The sequence below is a fragment of the Schistocerca nitens genome, chromosome 8 (genome assembly GCF_023898315.1).
Source record: "Schistocerca nitens isolate TAMUIC-IGC-003100 chromosome 8, iqSchNite1.1, whole genome shotgun sequence".
Taxonomy (NCBI): Eukaryota; Metazoa; Arthropoda; class Insecta; order Orthoptera; family Acrididae; genus Schistocerca; species Schistocerca nitens.
Window position 1 is genome coordinate 637,975,019 of NC_064621.1, and position 24,715 is coordinate 637,999,733.

A 24,715-nucleotide genomic window follows, 5' to 3' on the forward strand; every position below is an offset into this window, starting at 1 on the left:
CTGTTGTGTTTTTCCTGATGTAAGCTTTGTCTGCCTCTGGGTCAGTGATGGTCTTGTACTGGCTAGAAAGTGTTCGGTGTATGACACCAGGTTGCAAGCTTGCGCCAAGTATAACACTATGCTCACAAACTAGCGTTACCCTCTGGGAGGAATTAGATGCTTGACCGTGTTTTTACTTAATGGATAGTGTGTGTCGGACAGCAATTTTGTACCACTGGCAATTAAGAGAAGGTTGACTATCCTTGACCCGAAAAAAGCATGTTCTTTGAGAATTTTTTACTCGGGATGTGTTATAGACATCAAATCAAATTTCGTCAAAATGTTTATTGACATTTCCTCGACAAACTGGAATTTTTTCGACCGGAAAATTCGAAGAGCAAAGGCGGAAGTGCTATCGGAACGAAACAAAATTTCGATGTAGACCTCCACGCGCGGTACGTCACAGGTCAGCCGGCTGGTCCGAAATCAAAATTGAGTTGACGTTCGGGAATTATATAATCTTCTTTAGGAGTTGTACCTCGCTTAAGGAAACAAAATGGCGTCCATTTGAAAAAAAATATGGGTTTTTTCATCGATTTTTCGACTTCGTTCGCCAAGTAAAAATATTTGTAGTTGATGGATCGGAATAAAAGCTATATAACTCCTAGACAATTTAGTTAGCTTCGTCGGAAACCAAGAATCATGCCAATCGGTTGAGTAGATTTGAAGTTACCATACCGAGCGATAAAAGAAAATCATTTAGAGAAAAACGTGTTTGAAGTTCTGACTACATACTATGCAACGTACGTTCAATCTTCTGTTCCGGATCCATAAACTAGTCCTTCCTCTTCCTCATAGAGGGCCTTCTGCTCTATCCGGGCCATCCTGCGCTGTTCCAGAGCCGCTCGTACGGCCGGTGACAAGCGATTTTCGGTCGCTCGAATCCGGTGGTCGTCCGAATGCTTGGCAAACTGCGTCGAATAGAGTCCCAGGGTAATGTCCATCGTTGTCATGGTCTTCAGAATTGTTGAATACCCTTCGCTGAAGCTGCTCACTGCCAGGAAAGTCGCAATCTCCGCAGCCTTCGCACCAGAATGCAAATGCTTGGGGGCTAACTTCCAAACACACGCGTTCAACCTTTCATTTGAATTTTGTGTGCTTCCTCGCAAGCACCGGTACAATAACTCGTCCTCCGAACGAAAAAAACTGGTGCGTGAAAAAGGCCGACTTCAGGCAGGTGCATCTTTTTGTTCAGCCGCGAATAACAAATATTTATGTCCCGTATTCGGAAAAACCGTTTCAGGGGTGGATTCTAAACACTTTTATGGATCCAAAAATGCAATATTAAAAAATCTGTTTTTTGAACCAAAAGATAGCAAACCTTCCCTTAGTAGAAAACTTAACAGGCTTTAATTTGGGGTTAATGAAAGTAGAAAAGTGCCTACAAATGAAATAACAAACGGTCGCCAGCCTAATTAGGCATAATAATTTGAAACATTATGTTCAAGGAAATTGAACATGAGTAGCTAAAGTAACTTTCACTAACACTCCCTTTGAATAGTGCATTCGATGCACACGAATAGAGGACGATCCAAGTTGTGGGTAGCAATAGTTACTATTAATGCACCAGCTAGTAATCACAGAAAGCAAGATATTGCCTCAGTCCTCATAGTGATAGTTGTAATCACAATCATTACGTAACACAATATTAAGATGAAACTGCATTGGACACTGAACTAAATTTGGGCATGGAAAGAGTTCTGACTTAACTGGCCTAGAAATAAAATTAAATAATACCACATGTATACTTTTTATATATATTAACACTCACACAAATATACTGGTCCATGCTATAACACATATCTGTGTTCCTGAAGTTGGCGGAATAGTTGTGGCAAGCAATGTGGCGGCTGACTGGTCCCACGCTCTTGAAGTTAAATGCTCTTTACCAGTTCTTCTAGGCGACGCATTTCTTCTCGTTTTAGAGGAATTCCGTAATACCGAGAGCACCATGCGACAACCGAATCCACATCCGAGGCAAGTTTTCAATATAGATTAGCTTCCAAATGTCTCACTTGGCACCCTCGATGTTAACCGTACAATGGTTAGCCACTGACTGCGTAGCGTGCTCACCCAGTAGCCGCAAAGACAGACCGCCAAAACCACTTTCGACTGTGCGCCAGGCCACTTCCGTAGCGGAGGGGGTTCCCTACATCTTTTATACTAAACAATACAAATTCCTTAAGCATGAACCAGCATTCAAAGTACAGTTTCTCTTTTTTTACAATAGTTATATTAAAAACTTCAACTTTCCCTCTCAAAATTCAATGACCTACATTAGTAAAGAACAACCACTTCATAGTTACAGACACACAGTGGCATAGTATAACCTACTTACAATCGATATTGGTGGAGGGCCTGCTGCCACCTGTCTGCGTGCTAGACGCTCTGGACCTACACCTGGAGTTGCGGCCGGGGGTGCGATTTCGTATGACAGCAGGAGCGCCCCCGTGGCTACCCCACGCACACTGACTGCAAACCTCTACATGAGTCTGTTGACTCGACCTGTTGTGCTGTCATTCACGAACAGTATTCCAAAGAGTGTGCTCCAAAGGATAACGCTCCCCCATACACCGCTGTTGTAAGCCGGCGTGCTCTGCAGAGAGTCGACACATTGACTTGGCCTGCTCGATGACAGTCGAGCACGCATGGGACAGAATCGGACGACAAGTGCAGCGTCATCCACAAACAGCATCGACTGTCCCTGCATTTATTGACCAAGTGCAACAGGCATGGAACGCCATACCACAAACTAACATACGGCACCTGTACAACGCTTGCATGCTTACATTCGTTATTGTTGCGGTTACACCGGTTTTTAATGTACCACCATTTCACATTTGCAACGGCTTGTTTCGCTTTTACATTAACCTGTGACCTTGCAATGTTAATCATGTAAATATGTTGTAAGGAGGCTATGATTTCTCACCTTAGAAGCACTCATCCACATACTTTGCCGTCATCTACAACCACATTAGGTATCATTTGATAGGTTGTACATCGTATATATGAATATTTAAAGGAGACTGACATTGTCACATACACCCTGTAAATAATTGTTAACGCTTAGTACATGAAAGGTGATGGAGTGGCTTTATTATAAAAATGGTGTAATGATTGACTGCCTGTACTAGTAGAGGTTGGAACGCCAGTGGAGATGAAACGGCAGGCAGAACTCAAGCTCTGGCTGGAAGGTCCACACAGGTGTTGGTCCTGCTTAAACACAGGAAATAGCAAGATAGACGTCGCAGCACCTAAGCGCTGGAGCACAATACAGTCGCGACCGGCCGGTTTGTAGCCGAACCGGAAGGATTCCACTTCGGAAACTACGAAAACCTTGGACGCACGTGAGAAGAACGAAGAAGCAGCATCTCGGAAACCACGCAGGCTGGGTTATTTCCAAGGATTTTCACTCCGAGGCGTACCATTGTACGAGTATAGGTTTCTCCTCGCAAACTTTCCGCGCTGGACGACAAAAGACTAAAATATGGTTGGTCGGCGTTCGGAAGAATCTGTAGAGAGGGAGAATATTCCGTGGTTTCGGGAAGATGATTCGTTTTCGGAATTACGATGGTGGGGAGCTGAGCCTTGCTGGGAAGCCAGCGCTGGAGAGACGAGGTCTTCCGTTGTCAGCGCCCGTGTGGATGGTCGTTAGATATCAGCTTTTGTTGGTACAGACGGACTTGGTGTCTTTGCTCTCAGGAGAGTTTATAGTTAGAACAGTTAGGCACTGCACTGTTACGAACCTATACGATTCTGGAATTCACCTCCAGGTTGGAAGTCGTCGTTGAGTACGCAGCGTTCAGTGATTGAGAGCACTTCCGCTGCCTATACTTACCTTGAGACGTTATCTGAACTCCGTCCTTGTGGCTGGGAGTTCGCGTTTCTCGTCTGTAGAACACAGAGAGGATAAGACAGTATTAGAGTGTATTAGAGGACCGCCTTCTGCCGTCCGAGTGTTTGAAGGAGTTTTTATTTTTGTGGCTGGAGTTCTTCCATCGACGCACACGTGTACGAGAACCAGCACGCCGGCGCACCAGAGGCAGTACATACGGTGGTGTCGCAAACTGCTTCGGCTTATTAGGGCTATAAAGCGAAACAGCTGTGATCACGTTAGTTTATTTCCACCACTGTAGATCATCTTTGAAAGTAGTGTCTCTAGTGTTTGGTACGTAGATGATGTCACTCATTTCGCGTTATTGATATTACATCGCGCAGTCATAATAAGGGGCAGAGTTGGGCACATGATTAGTAGTTTTACTTACGAAATGTAAACTTTGTAATATAAGGTTTCTTTATCTACGATAAATATATAAGCAGGAACAACATTTATCAATTAGTAGGATTAGTTGCCTTCATCTTTCATTTATGCTTAGATTGTAATTTATAGAATTAAGATATCCTAAGATCTGCTTCAGGGGGGTAGTCAGACAGGGCCAAATCTTCATTTCAGCGTTTATTATTTTCCGTTGCGCACATTCATTTTATACCTGCCTGGAGTAGCATCATGGAATGTTACCTAGACAAATGTATTCCCAAAATTTCATTACTCTGCATTAATTATCCTTTGCTGTTGCGATATTTCCCGTCAGTATATTTGTTTAGTGGTATTGTGATTGTGGCCCGCAAAAAGAAATGTGTGGGAAGAAAGAGAAGCACAAAATGTATTTAAGAGAGTGTTGCGTCAGTGTTTGGTATGGTGTGAATATTGTAAGTACTCGTTAGATGTCTTAAATACCCTTATACGAGAAGATGAAGAAAAAATTAAATTAAGGCGAAAGTGCTGGTCACTCATCGCGGTTTGCTCGATTTGTCCAGAGTACCACACACTTGTCAGTATGCGCACGATAATATCTTCCCAGACACAAACACGTATTCGGCTGAAAAGTCGAAGGTTTTGAAAACAATGACCACATGGAAGTTTGAGGATATTTTACTAAGTTTAACTCAGTGGTTTGCATTTTCCTTTCAGACTCGATGCTAGCATGGTTAATATTTTTACATTGAGCCCCGTTGCTGCTTATCGTGTCCATATTTGTTCATCCTCCCCTCTTACTGCTGCGCGCTGATACAATAAACGTTTTTCCCTACGTACACTTGGCGCGCACGCACACATACACACACACACACACACACACACAAGGGCTACGTTTTGAATGAAATCAGTGAATGTATCGACAAAAAATACTTTGATGTTTTGACTTGCACATAAATATTGAGATCCATGGTGAGATGGCGACTTTAGCCGTGCTTCGTTTGTGAAGTCTACGCTTGTGACCCATTTGTTTAAACTTGCTTGCTACGGTATTTTTCTTCCGATCCTTACCACCCTTTGTTACTCTTTCCGCACGTATAGCGTTACATTTGAACACTCAAATTAAATAACGTTGGCCGCTTTCTCGTTCCGTGGCTTTAAACTGAAGTTTACATTTAGCCCAGTGTCTCCTCTACATTGTTCTTTCCGCAGGTGAGAGGCTGCTTTCGCGCATACGTCTCATCTACTGAGTGAACGGGTCATCTGCATAACTTTGGAATATAGAGACAGCTGTGTACACTGTGTTGTAGTACTTATTTTCTCGTTCCATAGCTGCCGATATTTACGCACCGCTTTCGACAGCTGCGAAGAGTACTTAACAGACTGGCTTTCATTGGAAAGCTGAATCTGAGAGCTGCTGAAGTCTGAGAAATGTCACGAACTTCTAATTGCTTTTCGTTACGGACGTACACATGCTCATCAGCAGGTGTATTTTGCAGTCATCGTCGTAGACGGATGAAATTCAGATCCACCCAGCCATGAATTATGCGCCAAACAACTGTGGAACAAATTACTGAGTATGCTGTGTCTGATCCAAAAACGCAGTGCACTCAGGCTGAAGTTAAAACTTCTGTTGTTATCACTGCCGTAGCTTCCCTGTTGTCGGACCCCAACTGCCTTCATCCCGTCAAACGGCGGACCAGTGTCCCTGTAACGTGGTCAACACTTACCAACTTCTGATACAGCAACCTATTGTTGGTGCTTTTTTTACCGAAAAAAAGAAGTTCAAATGTGTGTGAAATCTTATGGGACTTAACTGCTAAGGTCATCAGTCCCTAAGCTTACACACTACTTAACCTAAATTATCCTAAGGACAAACACACACATCCATGCCCGAGGGAGGACTCGAACCTCCGCCGGGACCAGCCGCACAGCTCGTGACTGCAGCGCCTTAGACAGAGCGTGAACCATTAATTTAAACTGTATCTTAATAATCATTCTTGAGCTTTAAAGAAACTGATTCACCCTGTTATTTGATCCTAATCATATACCTATATAGGGTTCATTCCTGGTGTTTGATTAATCCGAGTATCCTGTTTGACACACTCACGAAGTCCCAAGTTAATATAAAGAGGCACCATTTAAATTGTTTTTGTGTAAATAATGAGACAGTTTTGTTAACTTTTGCAAAATGTTAGAGTAAAACATTGCTTACGTAAAATTCAGTCAGGTGAAGCAAAGTTACTATAATCCGTTAAATGACTATACAGAGTTAGTTCCAAGAATAATAGCTGCAGAAAGTAAATTCCAGTAAGAAAGCGGTTTTCTTTAAGTGAAATTTTCAGTATAAAAAGTGTGTGCTACAGTATCTAAACATTTTAGTATTTAAGTTTGTTGATTAAGGAAAGTGGTTTTCTAAAGGTCCCCCGTGGCCAAATTTTTTTAGCTTCCTTGATGCTATCTTCTGGGCATTTTCTCTTTTAAAAACGAAATGTATAAGGGCGTAGACCAACATTGTTCAAGTGGGGTACTATTTATTTGAAAAAGCAACTTAAACAGTAGCAAGAAAATAGGCAAAATTCATAGTTCTGATTTTCCAGTATTTCACTGTTTCACTGCCTGGATACGCTAGTGATCGTTAGTACATATTTTAAACCACTAAATGAACTTGGAACTGAGTTGTCCTAGCTACAATATAATCCTGTTCGTATTGCGTTTCTTTCTAACCGCTGGGTAAGATCTCAGGAAAAGAAGTGAATAGTCTGACTTACTTATCCAATAGACACAACACCCGGTCAAATCCTGTAAAAAGGGTAACTGTATTGATTAGCTTTTCCCACTAACAGAGCTATCCTCCCATAGTGTACTAAACTATATTTCAGTAAGAGGGTTATACGTGGCGACATAGAGACAGGGTTTCTGTTATTTAGGTAAAAGCTTACGAAATTACAATAGTAGTGGTAGGGTTATACGGTATATAAGACAAACAAGCAGAAATTTCAGAACGAGGTACACAGAGCAAATGAGAGCTCTAAAGAGTGACAGCACACATTCAACTTTCGCAAAACACCTAACGAATAAGAACCCTAATCCCACTAATATCGAGAGCGATCTACAACCCTAAAAAATAGCAACAGTCTATATCGACAACAAACAACAGAATCAAATTACTACATGGAAAAGGCTATAGTGGAAGGGAAAGATGTAATAAAAGGAAACACAACACTTTGCAACAACACACACTTCACCGCTCTGAGGGAACTGACACAGGACAAAGAACAGAAAACACAGACACGTGAAAGAACCCTCGCTCGTCACACACAGGGACACAAGAACACAAGTCGTCAGAACTCCCGCTAGAATTTTCATAGCCTTCTCGCAACATGCGATACATTTCTCGCGACACGCGGTAGCAGCAAGATGGTGTAATGTTTTGGATCACGAACGAGTGCAAAATCTATGGTTTTCTGTGTCAAAAAGTAACTGAAAGTCGTCCAATGAACGTGAGTACTACGTAACAACCTAGTACAAACCAAAACTCTAATCATAACACTACCGCGATCCCAACTGTATAACGCTGACATACATAAGTTCACGTTTTTGTATTTGTTTACTAACAGCCTCTTACACAATTCCAGATGACACGATGTATGCCGAGAAAAACAGTAACGGAAAAACACAGAAAATATGATGTAAACAGCGACAGAAATGTTAAGACCATGCTATGAAAGAATTGACAGAAAACAACATTTAAAAAACAAAAAGTACACATGTAATAATTTTTTCAACTGTGCCATTTCTGCATGTTTCAGATTTACAGAATCCACTGACGATGTCGATACTTGTCGCTGAAACTAGTTTGGGGAATAAATAAATAAGAGAAGTGTTTTGCATCAAGACGGACCCACAATTGCCGTGTGGTTGTTTTTGTATGCAAACACGGACCAATGGAAGAGTTGCAGGACCAAATTACTGCTTGTAACCCACACATTTCTGCAGTCGGTGCCAAGCGACGCGTGTCGGGACATGAAAGGGAGCGAGCGGGTAAGTACTGTAGGAGGGAAGGATTCCTGGCAGAATTGTAGAAAAGGGCGGGTGGTGTGTGAAAGAGGTCTCCTGGATTTCTGGTGTAGACCAAATGCCTGGCATGGCGTTAATACCAAGTTTGTTTGCGTGGCCATCCTCCGCAGCAAGCGCAGAATGGTACACAATGACACAGAAACACAAAGTCACACATAAAATCACCAGTATTTTCAAAAGACAGGGAATAAACAGAGCATACAAAAGAGACAGTTCTATGCAAAAATGCACCCCAAAACTGACAAAAAAACGGAAACCAGAAAGCAGATGTATAACAAATAACGACTGTGATGGCAGATACACAGAACAAAGAGGCAGAACATTTGATATCAGGTACAAAGAACAGTTGAGCGTCTGAAAGTATGAGACAAACCATTCCTTATTTGCAAAACACTTAAGAGAACATAATTACGAACCAACCACTAGAGAATAAGACATGAAAATATTTAGAATCTACAATAAAAACAGGTCCTTACCCTGCAAGAAAATTACCACATACAGAAAACCAAAGCAGGGAAGAAAACCCTGTTGAATGAGGAAGTACACATGCCAATCAATTCATTGTTCATACTTGCAGATAACATAACAGAATAATACTCCAAAAGAGGATAATAATAATAATAATAATAATAATACCATCCAACATCTCTTCACTCACTTGTCCATGAACCACTCCACAGAAAATTTAAACCAAAACTCAGATCAGCTGATCAACAAAGCTTTCAACCACTCTCTGACAGCTATTACATTCGTATTCAACACTCTATAACTCAAACAAATTACCAGCACCCCCCACCCCGCATGCACACACACACACACACACACACACACACACACACAGATATATAAACATCACGCACAGACGTTAGTTTTCAACATATGCTTCTTTAGGCTGGCAACATGTAGGTACACAAACCAAACTGAAGGGCATGCATAGTGAACTCATAACATTTATGTCTTTAAAAGCAGTTTTCGAGTAAATATCTATGCGACCTCCTGATCAGATGAGAGGAAACGCAGATACCAACAAACTGTAAGTAAATGCTTATTTACACAAAAAGGTTCAAATGGCTCTAAGCACTATGGGACTAGCCGGCCGCGGTGGCCGAGTGATTCTAGGCGCTTCAGTCCGAAACCGCGCGACTGCTACGGTCGCAGGTTCGAATCCTGCCTCGGGCATGGATGTGTGTGATGTCCTTACGTTAGTTAGGTTTAAGTAGTTCTAAGTTCTAGGGGACTGATGACCTCAGATGTTACGTCCCATAGCACTCAGAGCCATTTGAACCATTTTTGAACTATGGGACATAGCATCTGAGGTCATCAGTCCCCTGGACTTAGAACTACTTAAAACTAACTAACGTAAGGACATCACACGCATCCATATCCGAGGCAGGACTCGAACCTGCGTCCGTAGCAGCCGCGTGGTTGACTCGGCCACACCGAACAAACATTTCATGAACAAATGTAAATATTTTGTAGCAAATGTTTTCTCTAAATGTTAACATGTAATAACAATGATACAGAAAGAAAATAAAGTAACCCACTGAAGATAGCACAAACATACTGAAATATCTCTAGACAAAACAAAACTCCAAAGGTCTGTTGTGTAAGGCAGAATTCCTCATCCAAGAGTTTAATATACGTGGCATACTTCCGCATTTAGTGTTTTCTTAAGAACAATAGGGGGACAACACAGTGACCAGAAAATCACCCCCGTGCTGTAACACAACCTCCTCGCTACCTCGCTGTCCACACTACACATGGTTACAGGTACCTTTCTCCAGACACTCTGCGAGTTGCCGGGGCTAGCAGTGTATTTAACACTAAATTCTTCTAGAATCTACATATGTAAATGATGCTCTAAGCCCCCCCTATTCTAACTCCGACTTTTGCTGTTGCACATGGATTACAAAGAAACGCGAACTGACTGTGATCGACCCTGCAAGTGGAGTAGAAAAGAGTTTGGCACCTGCAATAATTTAGTTTGATAGACATTAATTAAAAAAAAGGAAAGTTACAGTAACGTAGGGAGAAATGAAAGGGTTGCTCTACCGATTAACAGAATGAAAGTTCTGTCCAAAATAACAATATGATTTATTAAGACTAAACACAAAATAATAAACAAAAACACATGAAACATTTACAATACATCAGATTGGCTCAAATTGGATACTCAAACAAACGCTGTGAATGTGAAGTTGTCCCTAAACTAGATTGTGAGGATTATGACGAAGTGGTATGTGGAGCCAATTCCTTGCAACTCAAATCTTAAGAGAAAACACACAGCCAACCCAACATTAATTGCTGCTACCCAAGACAGAACAAAGTTAGAAAAAGACGAACAGGCGCGCTCTGCTGAGCTCTGATTATCACCTAGGAAAATCCCTGTCTGCCGGTGCTGCGGACATACATTACCAATCTGTCTTCTTAACTGCAAGAACACGATCTGGCGTACCGGAGGCGATGGCTGGTTGCTTCGACGTCCTCGACCGAAAGGCGAGAGTCGACTGCACTAGAGCACCCATACAGGCCGAACACACAACACTCCCGCCCCCACGACAGTGGCCGTGGTCAAATGTTCCAATCAGCGACTCGAAAACCGGCGGAAAATTCCACTCCATTGCCGGAGTGTGCTGGAGCATCTGCAGTACTCTGTTGAGATTGCAGCAAGACCCACGCATATGATAACGGCAGTACGTTAGGAAGACATAGTGATAGGCTCTCCTCATGTCGATTAAATGTCTCTGAGGTCTACTTAGTTGGGATGCATCACTAGTTCAGATCTCTTTCCCTGGACAGTACTTTACGTTTCCCAATATTGCAGTTCGACGAGGGATGATGGTACGTGGAGTGACTCCACAAGTGTGTGAGGTCATCCATACAGGATCGAACTAGGAGCGACGATTGCTACAACTGCTCTCTAATAGAGAGGAGAAGTTAGAAATGAGACCATTCATTTGTTAGTGTGGCACGATACTGTTTTCTGTATGCAGATCGGCCAATGCTAGTGAGTTGTAAAACCCCAAACAGGTGAGTGTATAGCGTCCCTTTCTGTCTTGAGGCACATGAGGCGCAGGTTCTGACACGATATGTGATCTTCTTCGTGTACTCAAGACAACGTGGTCTGCCGCAGGGAATCCCTCCAAATGGCTGCCGCGTCTGGAGGGCTAGCAGGCTGTCGCGTGTGGGTCACGTGTCAGTGTCAATGGCCAGCCTCACTTTCGCTTGTGGCCCGTCGAGGATCCCGCCTAATCCCTCAGGTATACGGCCCGGTGACTGACAGCTTGTAGGACCGGATGCTCTCGCACCCTTCACGTCAGGTGGTGCGCTGACGCTCCCCTTCTTGCAGGTTGCCGATGACCTCTTGTTTTTGCTCCGCCTGACCTCTGCATTGCCACGATTCCCGTCATCTGAACAGTTCTGACAAAAATCTTATGCCTAACTTTTTCCCATGACCTTCTATGTTATAATAAATTTACATAACGATACATTGATGGTCTGTCATTTCAGACACTCTTATTTTAATTTTATAGTTATCAATCTATGGCTATCACTATAACCAAATCTTGGTGATCTAAGCTAGACATGGAAATAATCTATCTTGATATTTGTGTAGAGACAGATCTCACTACTGCACATGGTGTGTGACGCTATACTGGATGAACAGCTAAATGTGCGGGCCCGCACTTATATTACTATTACTTATATAGAGCAACAGCAGACATGCTCAAGAGTTAACTACCAACTGCCAACGATCTACATTCTATGTCTTTTGAATAAATTAGGTGATTATGCAGGTGGAAGTTTTACTGAGTTATAAAGAACATGCAACTATTCTACATTCGCTCGCCCGTCGTCCCTCCACTTGGGGTCTGTGGTTTGGTGACCTGAAAAATAGCATCCCAACAGGCGCGCGCCAAACACTTATGGTAGAAAACCCCCACAATAGTAAGGATCTAGCTATTGTTAAATCCTAAAGTTTAACTTATACTAGTATATAGTACTCTCCTTTTTTTCTATTTTTATTGATTTATTGATTTATTTATTTATTTGTTTACCTTCTACAATAGTCTTACATAATTCCTGTTACGTTGAGATGTCTCGCTGCTCGCCGCTGTTGACGACAGTGATGTGCGCGCCGTACGACATGACCTCCGAGTTTTCATTACGTCTCACTGAAACTCCGGAGACTGGGTTAGCCATGGCTATTCAAGACAATAAATTTATAGTTGAACTTAATTTTGTATGTGATGCAGTTTTAGCAATGAAAGAGCACCTTTCCAGAGGCAATGTAATATGACCAAGCCAGGACTGGTTCCTGCTGAGGATTCCGTCGCCCACCACACACCAGCTACACAGTATGTCACCAATCTCCAAGTATAATTCCTTGGTTATTCATCTGTGACAGTCACAAGCAGCACGCTAAATCCCCAACCTGCACATTGGCATGGTAGGCTTTACGACCGCATTTCTACCGTCCAGGGCACCATTGGAGTCAAACGCTCACAGGTTCACCCCGACTTGCAAGACAACGATGCTGGCGCATCTCTGTAAAAAATATACTGCCCATATTCATCCTCTAAATCACGCAATATACCACAATCTTGCAGTGCACTGACGCGTGCCTGCAAGCATTGTTATGAACGTCTCACGAACTGGTTGTGGCCGCTATAGAGCGTATCACGACTTCTCAGAACGCTTCTAGGAGCACGTTCTTGTATGCGCCCGTTTGTGCGACATCTCCTCACTCATCATTATCCCTCAACATGGACACCAGACAGGAAAGGACAGAAACATTGCTCATGGAATGGTAGTGTCTCCTACTCCATCGACACTGGAAGTCGCGAACATATACAAAAAAAAAAAAAAGAAGACTAGCAGCAGTAAATTCTTTTACAAGCCAACGCAGCGTGTTAATACTTTAACAATCTTAATCTATTAAAGCAACGATTATTGTTCCCCGAAGAACGGTTCATATATTTGCATATTCTACTATGCACATTATTTAAACTACTATTATTCCATGAACTTCTTTGTGTGAGAGATGTGGTGGAGTCCTATGGACTAGCGCCAATCCCTTGTCAGACTCCCCCTCCTCTGACGTGCCTTAGGATTTGCAGGTCTAATTTCAATCTCCTGGTTCTCCTGTGGTCCTTGATTTCGCTCTCTCCAGTTACGGTCGCTTTGCCGTTCGTTATTCCTCCTGTCCCAGATTCCTTGTCTAGCATGATCCCGTTCCCTGACGTTCTGGTTTCCGTGTCTCTGGTTTTCAAAACCGTGAAGAGCGTAACCTTGATTTCCGTAACCCTGGTTTCCTAACTGACCAGTGCGATTATGCGATCTGTTGTCTTCCCTTGCTGGCCCGTAGTATTTGTTATTTTGCGCCTTCTTCCTGTCCTTTGCGTCTTGTTTATCAAAGACTACTTCGAGCTCGCGCAATAGACTCTTGAATGCTTCTATGTCAGATCCACACTTCCCGACAAGTGTCTGTTGATACCTAACTGGCAATTTGGAAAAATTAAATTTAATGATTTCTCCGTTGCTATACGGACTATCTAAAAACTGATTCTTCTTGAGTAAATCATCAAAAAATTTGGTTGCGCTCCTATGCCCAGACACTTCCAGTTCAGGACAAAATATTATTTCCTCTTTAATCCTGTCTTGCGTTTCCTTTGACTAGTAGGTCCGCAGGAATGCACCAACAAATTCCTGATAAGTCCGACACGTCGCTGCCACACCCCGCATCTTTTCCGCGGCTTGGCCTTCGGTGTGTCCACACATGAATTCTAATTTTGCCTGGGTTGGCCATGACGACGGTAATGAATTTGTAAACTGCATCACCCAGCTCTTGGGATGCATCGACCCTCCATTATCTCTGAACTTTTGGAATTTTAGTATCGACAGGAAGAGATTGTGATCAAAATCCTGTCCGATCCTCGCACTGGTGTTGTCACTCGTTTCCGATACTTGCACGTCTGCTGAGTGTCCTGCTCTATCTTGCTGATAACTATGATGTGCTACCTCTGTATCACACTGGGAGTTGCATTCAGCATTCACTCTTCTAAGTGGGCTGCAATTATTGGAGCTATCACTCGCTGTTTCTGCGTGTGCCTTGTTAGTTCCGCACGCTGTCACTGGGCTAGAGCACGGCGGGCTTTTCCTCGGAGACACAATTCTGTGTACTCCATCATTGGTATCCGAAAGCGCAGTGCTCGTGTACCCGTTTCGCTCTAGATTTGCTATTCGACTCTCTACTTCTTTCATTCGTTTCGTGATGTTCGTAACCGCGACATTACCTTGAGTATTTAAGAACGCTAGGGATTTTGAGTGGGCTTGTGTCGCACGTCGCAAGCGACCTGCGAGTTGAGAAGTTACTTTTGCGATTTTCATTGCCCCTGTTGCTACCGTTTTGGCTAGGCCTGCTACTTTTTGTGCTACCAATGACATTTGTTTTGCTTCTCCACATTCTTTCTTTATTGTTAGTAATTCCCCAGGAATTTTCCCTATATGCGAAATTATTGCCTGAGTGTCCTTCTTACGCTGTTCGTCCGCTTCTTCCTTCTCCTTCTTACGTTGTTCGTCAGCTTCTTCTTTCATTGCCGGCCGAAGTGGCCGTGTGGTTAAAGGCGCTGCAGTCTGGAACCGCAAGACCGCTACGGTCGCAGGTTCGAATCCTGCCTCGGGCATGGATGTTTGTGATGTCCTTAGGTTAGTTAGGTTTAACTAGTTCTAAGTTCTAGGGGACTAATGACCTCAGCAGTTGAGTCCCATAGTGCTCAGAGCCATTTCTTCTTTCATTGATCGTAGGAAGCTTAGTATTGGGTTAATGTCATCATTTTGATCCTCGTAACACATGTGTGATGTAACTCTGGACACCTGGGCGCTAGAGCTCTGACGTGACCGAGCTGGCCTCTGTCTGCACTCGTTCGTTTGACTATAAACTTCTGCTACCGTCTCGACCTGTGTGCCTGTCTCTGTTCCATCCTCCACTTCACTATCATAATCACGGTCGCGACGTTGCTCTAAGATCGCGTCCAAATCACCTTCCTCATCAATGACCCTGTCGTCCTGTGCTGCTAAAAATGTGCCCATCTCACCTCCGAACCTATCCTCGTCAGTAACCTGCCTCTTATCCATTATGCTATCCTCTTTTGTTTTAGTTTCGCTCGATAATAGTCGTGCCTTACTTCTCGTGATCATTCATGAAAAAATAAATTTATCTAAAATTCACAATAAAAATCATCTACTGCCAACTTTTTGCACATAGACATAAAATTTCAACAACGCCGTTCCAACGCTGTAACTACAAGCACGATTTGTTGTGGTACAGAAACTGCACACAAACCCGACAAAGTGTGATGAAGTACGGACACCACATCAAAGAAACACAAAAAAAACAATGAACACACAAAAAATATATACACTGAAAACAAAAACTGTAATCATGCGCCGCTAATAAAAACTAATCGCGGAACTACAAGAAAAAGAACTTGGGTACTAATCATAAAAATAGTAGAGAAAAAAAAAATTGAATGTTTCTACTAAGACTACTGTTTGTTAATCAGTGATTCACAGGAAAGATCCGAGGCTAAGGGTCGCCATTTTATGCGAGGTGCCGGGGCCAGCAGTGTATTTAACACTAAATTCTTCTAGAATCTACATATGTAAATGATGCTCTAAGCCCCCCCTATTCTAACTCCGACTTTTGCTGTTGCACATGGATTAAAAAAAATACGCGAACTGACTCTAATCAACCCTGCCAGTGGAGTAGAAAAGAGTTTGGCACCTGCAATAATTTAATTTGATAAATAAGTTAAATAAACGAAGGTTTCATTAACGTAGTGAGAAATGATACGGTTGCTCTTCCGATTAACAGAATGAAAGTTCTGTCCAAAATAACAATATGATTTATTAAGACTAAACACAAAATAATAAACAAAAACACATGAAACATTTACAATACATCAAATTGGCTCAAATTGGATACTCAAACAAACGCTGTGAAGGTGAAGTTGTCCCTAAACTAGATTGTGGGGATTATGACGAAGTGGTATGTGGAGCCAATTCCTTGCCACTCAAATCTTAAGAGAGACACACAGCTAACACAACATTAATTGCTGCTACATTAGTGAGAACTCAGACGATGAACACCCAAGATAGAACAAAGTTGGGAAAGACGAACAGGCGCGCTCTGCTGAGCTTTGATTATCGCCTAGCAAAAATGCCTGCTTTGCCAGTGCTGCAGATGTACATTACCCAGCTGTCTTCTTAGCTGCAAGGGCACGATCTGGCGTACTGGAAGCGATGGTTGGTTGTGAAACGTCCCCTTTTAATAATTTTACAGGACTGTGCTTATACTGACACACAATATTTTGTTAGCGCAACGCAATCTGACTTTCAAAATTCCCTACAAAAGAATGGCCCTGACTAACATTAAACTATACCTTTCACAAATCACTTACCTCACAAAAATCTTCGCTGCTCAAGCTACTGCAATACAGCGAGCGCCACTACTGCCAGCTAAATAAAAGATTCAAACTATGGAAGGCACTAACTACTGATAGGGATAGTTAGCAAATGAAAGATATTAATAGAGAACAAACAATGTATTTACCTTGATATCATCACACCGCACAGCCAGTGATTTTCTATACAGAGGTGGCGTTACCAATAAAAAAACCTAAACAGCCTACTTACAGTTGCTTCGACATCCCGTCGTGGTGATGATAATGTCGCGAGTATAACCCGAAACAAATTATCCTGACCTGGTTGTTCCAGACTGAAGACTTCCTAGCAGTACAAATGCGCCTCTGAGGGAGACGAAGAAGGCTCGCCACACAATCACTGACGGTACAGTGATTGATTTTAACAAGCGAAGTCACCCAGTAACTCCGATACAGTCAACATTAGCCAAAACTGCTCAAGACAGACAACATAGGCCTCTTGTACACAGAACGCTCAATTGCCAACTGTACTCGGAAAGTTACGTTGAAGTCGAAACTTCAGCAACTTCGTCAAACAGTTACAATAAAATAAAAGTATATTAGACAGCCAACGGAAGCCAGGCTGACCCGAGCAGCGAGAGCTCAGTCTTGTAACCTACTTCGACCGAAAGGCGAGAGCCGACCCCCTACAGGAGCACCCGTACAAACCGAACACAGAACATTCCCGCCCCCACGACAGTGGCCGTGGTTAAACGTTTCAATCAGCAACTCGAAAACCCGCGGAAAATTCCACTCTATTGCCGGAGCACTACCATTCCACCAATGGAGATTCTTGGCGCCAATTTCTGCGCCGATTTTGCTACGTCACGGAGCTATGCCCTGAGCAAGCCAATCACAGTTACTATACGGCAGAAAACGCGGGAATTTGCGCGCCAAGGCTGCTTGGGAACACAAGTCATTCCCACGCCTCGCTGGTAGCCCGCCAGAAAGTGTTTTCGCTAAGTTTCTGCGAAGTAACGGAACCTCTAGCCCAGCCGCTACTTCAGGCCCCTCCGGACGTGTCTTTTGACAATGTCGGCGTCTTGAAGGCATTCACTCGACTCCCTCACACTCGTCGGCTTACCCTTTCAAGATAAGCAGAGCCCGCCTGTCATCGGACCACCTGGGTGACGAGAGACGCTGCATGGGAAGTCCTCATGTGAAGGAAAAGCAACTTTTCACCGCATGCAATTAGAGAGGAAAATCGTAAGACAGAAATATGAGAGGGGGGTCATGCCACCCCTCATAGCCCCTACGCCATTTTAGATTGTAATTGGTGAGCGGTTGGCTCACTTAGGAGCAAGGTAGTGAGTCAATCGCCCAAGAACAATCTCGCAAACTGACTCCACATGACGCACTCTATAAAGAAAATCACTGCAACTGAAAAATGCAGCTCATAGAGGGAGGATTATTTATGATGTAGCGTACTTCACCTTCTTAATATGGAACTCTAACACTCACATCACACATCCATACCCAGGGAGCCCCTTCCAAACACCGATTCACACAGACATTCACTCTCTAAACATGGCCCGGGCATGTGAGCCAAATATGGAGCAGTTTATTCTTTGCAATCAGAGTTGGAGTGCTCCGCAATTAAATGCCCAAGATGTTACAACAATCTGAATCATTAAACTAACCTGAACTCACTCACACATGATACCATTTAAGTTAACAATCTCTTTGTGAGCTTTCAGAATGTAATTACAACCTCCGATTCATTCTGTCTCCCTGCAGCAAGAATAACCTTTACAAAATGTTCCCTGAACTGATGGTCCATTCACAATGACAGTGGTGGTATCTGCTTCAGTATATGGGGATTTCAGGCACACTGTTTGCATACACACAACAATAAAAACAAAATACAAACAAAAAACATGGTGTGGAGAACAATACAATAATTTGTAATTTGTGCGCCGTACCGTAGGTGCAACCACAACGGAGGGGTATCTGTTGAGAAACCAGACAAACGTGTGGTTCCTGAAGAGGGGCAGCAGCCTTTTCAGTAGTTGCAAGGGCAACAGTCTGGATGATTGACTGATCTGGCCTTGTAACAATAACCAAAACGGCCTTGCTGTGCTGGTACTGCGAACGGCCGAAAGCAAGGGGAAACTACGGCCGTAATTTTTCCCGAGGACATGCAGCTTTACCGTATGATTAAATGATGATGGCGTCCTCTTGGGTAAAATATTCCGGAGGTAAAATAGTCCCCCATTCGGATCTCCGGGCGGGGACTACTCAAGAGGATGTCGTTATCAGGAGAATGAAAACTGGCGTTCTACGGGTCGGAGTGTGGATTGTCAGATCCCTTAATCGGGCAGGTAGGTTAGAAAATTTAGAAAGGGAAATGGATAGGTTAAAGTTAGATATAGTGGGAATTAGTGAAGTTCAGTGGCAGGAGGAACAAGACTTTTGGTCAGGTGAATACAGGGTTATAAATACAAAATCAAATAGGGGTAATGCAGGAGTAGGTTTAATAATGAATAAAAAAATAGGAGTGTGGGTTAGCTACTACAAACAGCATAGTGAACGCATTATTGTGGCCAAGATAGACACAAAGCCCATGCCTACTACAGTAGTACAAGTTTATATGCCAACTAGGTCTGCAGATGATGAAGAAATAGATGAAATGTATGGCGAGATAAAAGAAATTATTCAGGTAGTGAAGGGAGACGAAAATTTAAAAGTCATGGGTGACTGGAATTCGTCAGTAGGAAAAGGGAGTGAAGGAAACATAGTAGGTGAATATGGATTGTGGGTAAGAAATGAAAGAGGAAGCCGCCTTATAGAATTTTGCACAGAGCACAACTTAATCATAGCTAACACTTGGTTTAAGAATCATGAAAGAAGGTTGTATACATGGAAGAACCCTGGAGATACTAAAAGGTATCAGATAGATTATATAATGGTAAGACAGAGATTTAGGAACCAGGTTTTAAATTGTAAGACATTTCCAGGGGCAGATGTGGACTCTGACCACAATCTATTGGTTATGACCTGTAGACTAAAACTGAAGAAACTGCAAAAAGGTGGGAATTTAAGGAGATGGGACCTGGATAAACTGAAAGAACCAGAGGCTGTACAGAGTTTCAGGGAGAGCATAAGGGAACAATTGACAGGAATGGGGGAAAGAAATACAGTAGAAGAAGAATGGGTAGCTTTGAGGGATGAAGTAGTGAAGGCAGCAGAGGATCAAGTAGGTAAAAAGACGAGGTCTAGTAGAAATCCTTGGGTAACAGAAGAAATATTGAATTTAATTGATGAAAGGAGAAAATATAAAAATGCAGTAAATGAAGCAGGCAAAAAGGAATACAAACGTCTCAAAAATGAGATCGACAGGAAGTGCAAAATGGCTAAGCAGGGATGGCTAGAGGACAAATGTAAGGATGTAGAGGCTTATCTCACTAGTGGTAAGATAGATACTGCCTACAGGAAAATTAAAGAGACCTTTGGAGATAAGAGAACGACTTGTATGAATATTAAGAGCTCAGATGGGAACCTAGTTCTAAGCAAGGAATAGAAAGCAGAAAGGTGGAAGGAGTATATAGAGGGTCTATATAAGGGCGATGTACTTGAGGACAATATTATGGAAATGGAAGAGGATGTAGATGAAGATGAAATGGGAGATACGACACTGCGTGAAGAGTTTGACAGAGCACTGAAAGACCTGAGTCGGAACAAGGCCCCCGGAGTAGACAACATTCCATTGGAACTACTGACTGCCTTGGGAGAGCCAGTCCTGACAAAACTCTACCATCTGGTGAGCAAGATGTATGAAACAGGCGAAATACCCTCAGACTTCAAGAAGAATATAATAATTCCAATCCCAAAGAAAGCAGGTGTTGACAGATGTGAAAATTACCGAACCATCAGTTTAATAAGTCACAGCTGCAAAATACTAACACGAATTATTTACAGACGAATGGAAAAACTAATAGAAGCCAACCTCGGGGAAGATCAGTTTGGATTCCGTAGAAACACTGGAACACGTGAGGCAATACTGACCTTACGACTTATCTTAGAAGAAAGATTAAGAAAAGGCAAACCTACGTTTCTAGCATTTGTAGACTTAGAGAAAGCTTTTGACAATGTTGACTGGAATACTCTCTTTCAAATTCTAAAGGTGGCAGGGGTAAAATGCAGGGAGCGAAAGGCTATTTACAATTTGTACAGAAACCAGATGGCAGTTATATGAGTCGAGGGACATGAAAGGGAAGCAGTGGTTGGGAAGGGAGTAAGACAGGGTTGTAGCATCTCCCCGATGTTATTCTATCTGTATATTGAGCAAGCAGTAAAGGAAACAAAAGAAAAATTCGGAGTAGGTATTAAAATCCATGGAGAAGAAATAAAAAGTTTGAGGTTCGCCGATGACATTGTAATTCTGTCAGAGACAGCAAAGGACTTGGAAGAGCAGTTGAATGCAATGGACAGTGTCTTGAAAGGAGGATATAAGATGAACATCAACAAAAGCAAAACGAGGATAATGGAATGTAGTCGAATTAAGTCGGGTGATGCTGAGGGAATTAGATTAGGAAATGAGACACTTAAAGGAGTAAAGGAGTTTTGCTATTTGGGGAGCAAAATTACTGATGATGGTCGAAGTAGAGAGGATATAAAATGTAGACTGGCAATGGCAAGGAAAGCGTTTCTGAAGAAGAGAAATTTGTTAACATCGAGTATAGATTTAAGTGTCAGGAAGTCATTTCTGAAAGTATTTGTATGGAGTGTAGCCATGTATGGAAGTGAAACAAGGACGGTAAATAGTTTGGACAAGAAGAGAATAGAAGCTTTCGAAATGTGGTGCTACAGAAGAATGCTGAAGATTAGATGGGTAGATCACATAATTAATGAGGAAGTACTGAATAGGATTGGGGAGAAGAGAAGTTTGTGGCACAACTTGACCAGAAGACGGGATCGGTTGGTAGGACATGTTCTGAGGCATCAAGGGATCACCAATTTAGTATTGGAGGGCAGCGTGGAGGGTAAAAATCGTAGAGGGAGACCAAGAGATGAATACACTAAGCAGATTCAAAAGGTTGTAGGTTGCATTAGGTACTGGGAGATGAAGAAGCTTGCACAGGATAGAGTAGCATGGAGAGCTGCATCAAACCAGTCTCAGGACTGAAGACCACAACAACAACAACAACTCTATCACTTACATAAGAATTACAGTGTTAAACACAAACACATACAAGGTGTAACATACATTACAAAAACAACATTAGAGAAAGAAATTTAAGAAAAAAAACAAGGTTCATGGAGTGTCAAGTTGTGCTTCCACATTGCACAATGTTCACGACTGTGCTGAGAATGAGGCACTAAATCACATTGCTGGAACTATTCGAAGCACTTCACAAATTCGTTAAATTCTCTGAGGGGGTTGGTATGTTGAGTCATATGCATTGATGCACGTGGTTCCATGTCTTGAGCATCGGATGGGCTTTTGGGATGGGACCACAGTACTGACATCACATAGGGCCAAACGTCGGGTGTTGTTGCTACGTTGTTGCAACAGCAATAGAGTGTGCTGGAGCATCTGCAGTACTCGGTTGAGATTGCAGCAAGACCCACGCATATGATAACGGCAGTACGTTAGCAAGACATAGTGATAGGCTCTCCTCATGTCGATTAAATGTCTCTGAGGTCTACTTAGTTGGGATGCATCACTAGTTCAGATCTCTTTCCCTGGACAGTACTTTACGTTTCCCAATATTGCAGTTCGACGAGGGATGATGGTACGTGGAGTGACTCCACAAGTGTGTGAGGTCATCCATACAGGATCGAACTAGGAGCGACGATTGCTACAACTGCTCTCTAATAGAGAGGAGATGTTAGAAATGAGACAATTCATTTGTTAGTGTGGCACGATACTGTTTTCTGTATGCAGATCAGCCAATGCTAGTGAGTTGTAAAACCCCAAACAGGTGAGTGTATAGCGTCCCTTTCTGTCCTGAGGCACATGAGGCGCAGGTTCTGACACGATATGTGATCTTCTTCGTGTACTCACGACAACGTGGTCTGCCGCAGGGAATTCCTCCAAATGGCTGCCGCGTCTGGAGGGCTAGCAGGCTGTCGCGTGTGGGTCGCGTGTCAGTGTCAATGGCCAGCCTCACTTTCGCTTGTGGCCCGTCGAGGATCCCGCCTAATCCCTCAGGTATACGGCCCGGTGACTGACAGCTTGTAGGACCGGATGCTCTCGCACCCTTCACGTCAGGTGGTGCGCTGACGCTCCCCTTCTTGCAGGTTGCCGATGACCTCTTGTTTTTGCTCCGCCTGACCTCTGCATTGCCACGATTCCCGTCATCTGAACAGTTCTGACAAAAATCTTATGCCTAACTTTTTCCCATGACCTTCTATGTTATAATAAATTTACATAACGATACATTGATGGTCTGTCATTTCAGACACTCTTATTTTAATTTTATAGTTATCAATCTATGGCTATCACTATAACCAAATCTTGGTGATCTAAGCTAGACATGGAAATAATCTATCTTGATATTTGTGTAGAGACAGATCTCACTACTGCACATGGTGTGTGACGCTATACTGGATGAACAGCTAAATGTGCGGGCCCGCACTTATATTACTATTACTTATATAGAGCAACAGCAGACATGCTCAAGAGTTAACTACCAACTGCCAACGATCTACATTCTATGTCTTTTGAATAAATTAGGTGATTATGCAGGTGGAAGTTTTACTGAGTTATAAAGAACATGCAACTATTCTACATTCGCTCGCCCGTCGTCCCTCCACTTGGGGTCTGTGGTTTGGTGACCTGAAAAATAGCATCCCAACAGGCGCGCGCCAAACACTTATGGTAGAAAACCCCCACAATAGTAAGGATCTAGCTATTGTTAAATCCTAAAGTTTAACTTATACTAGTATATAGTACTCTCCTTTTTTTCTATTTTTATTGATTTATTTATTTATTTATTTATTTGTTTACCTTCTACAATAGTCTTACATAATTCCTGTTACGTTGAGATGTCTCGCTGCTCGCCGCTATTGACGACAGTGATGTGCGCGCCGTACGACATGACCTCCGAGTTTTCATTACGCCTCACTGAAACTCCGGAGACTGGGTTAGCCATGGCTATTCAAGACAATAAATTTATAGTTGAACTTAATTTTGTATGTGATGCAGTTTTAGCAATGAAAGAGCACCTTTCCAGAGGCAATGTAATATGACCAAGCCAGGACTGGTTCCTGCTGAGGATTCCGTCGCCCACCACACACCAGCTACACAGTATGTCACCAATCTCCAAGTATAATTCCTTGGTTATTCATCTGTGACAGTCACAAGCAGCACGCTAAATCCCCAACCTGCACATTGGCATGGTAGGCTTTACGACCGCATTTCTACCGTCCAGGGTACCATTGGAGTCAAACGCTCACAGGTTCACCCCGACTTGCAAGACAACGATGCTGGCGCATCTCTGTAAAAACTATACTGCCCATATTCATCCTCTAAATCACGCAATATACCACAATCTTGCAGTGCACTGACGCGTGCCTGCAAGCATTGTTATGAACGTCTCACGAACTGGTTGTGGCCGCTATAGAGCGTATCACGACTTCTCAGAACGCTTCTAGGAGCACGTTCTTGTATGCGCCCGTTTGTGCGACATCTCCTCACTCATCATTATCCCTCAACATGGACACCAGACAGGAAAGGACAGAAACATTGCTCATGGAATGGTAGTGTCTCCTACTCCATCGACACTGGAAGTCGCGAACATATACAAAAAAAAAAAGAAGACTAGGAGCAGTAAATTCTTTTACAAGCCAACGCAGCGTGTTAATACTTTAACAATCTTAATCTATTAAAGCAACGATTATTGTTCCCCGAAGA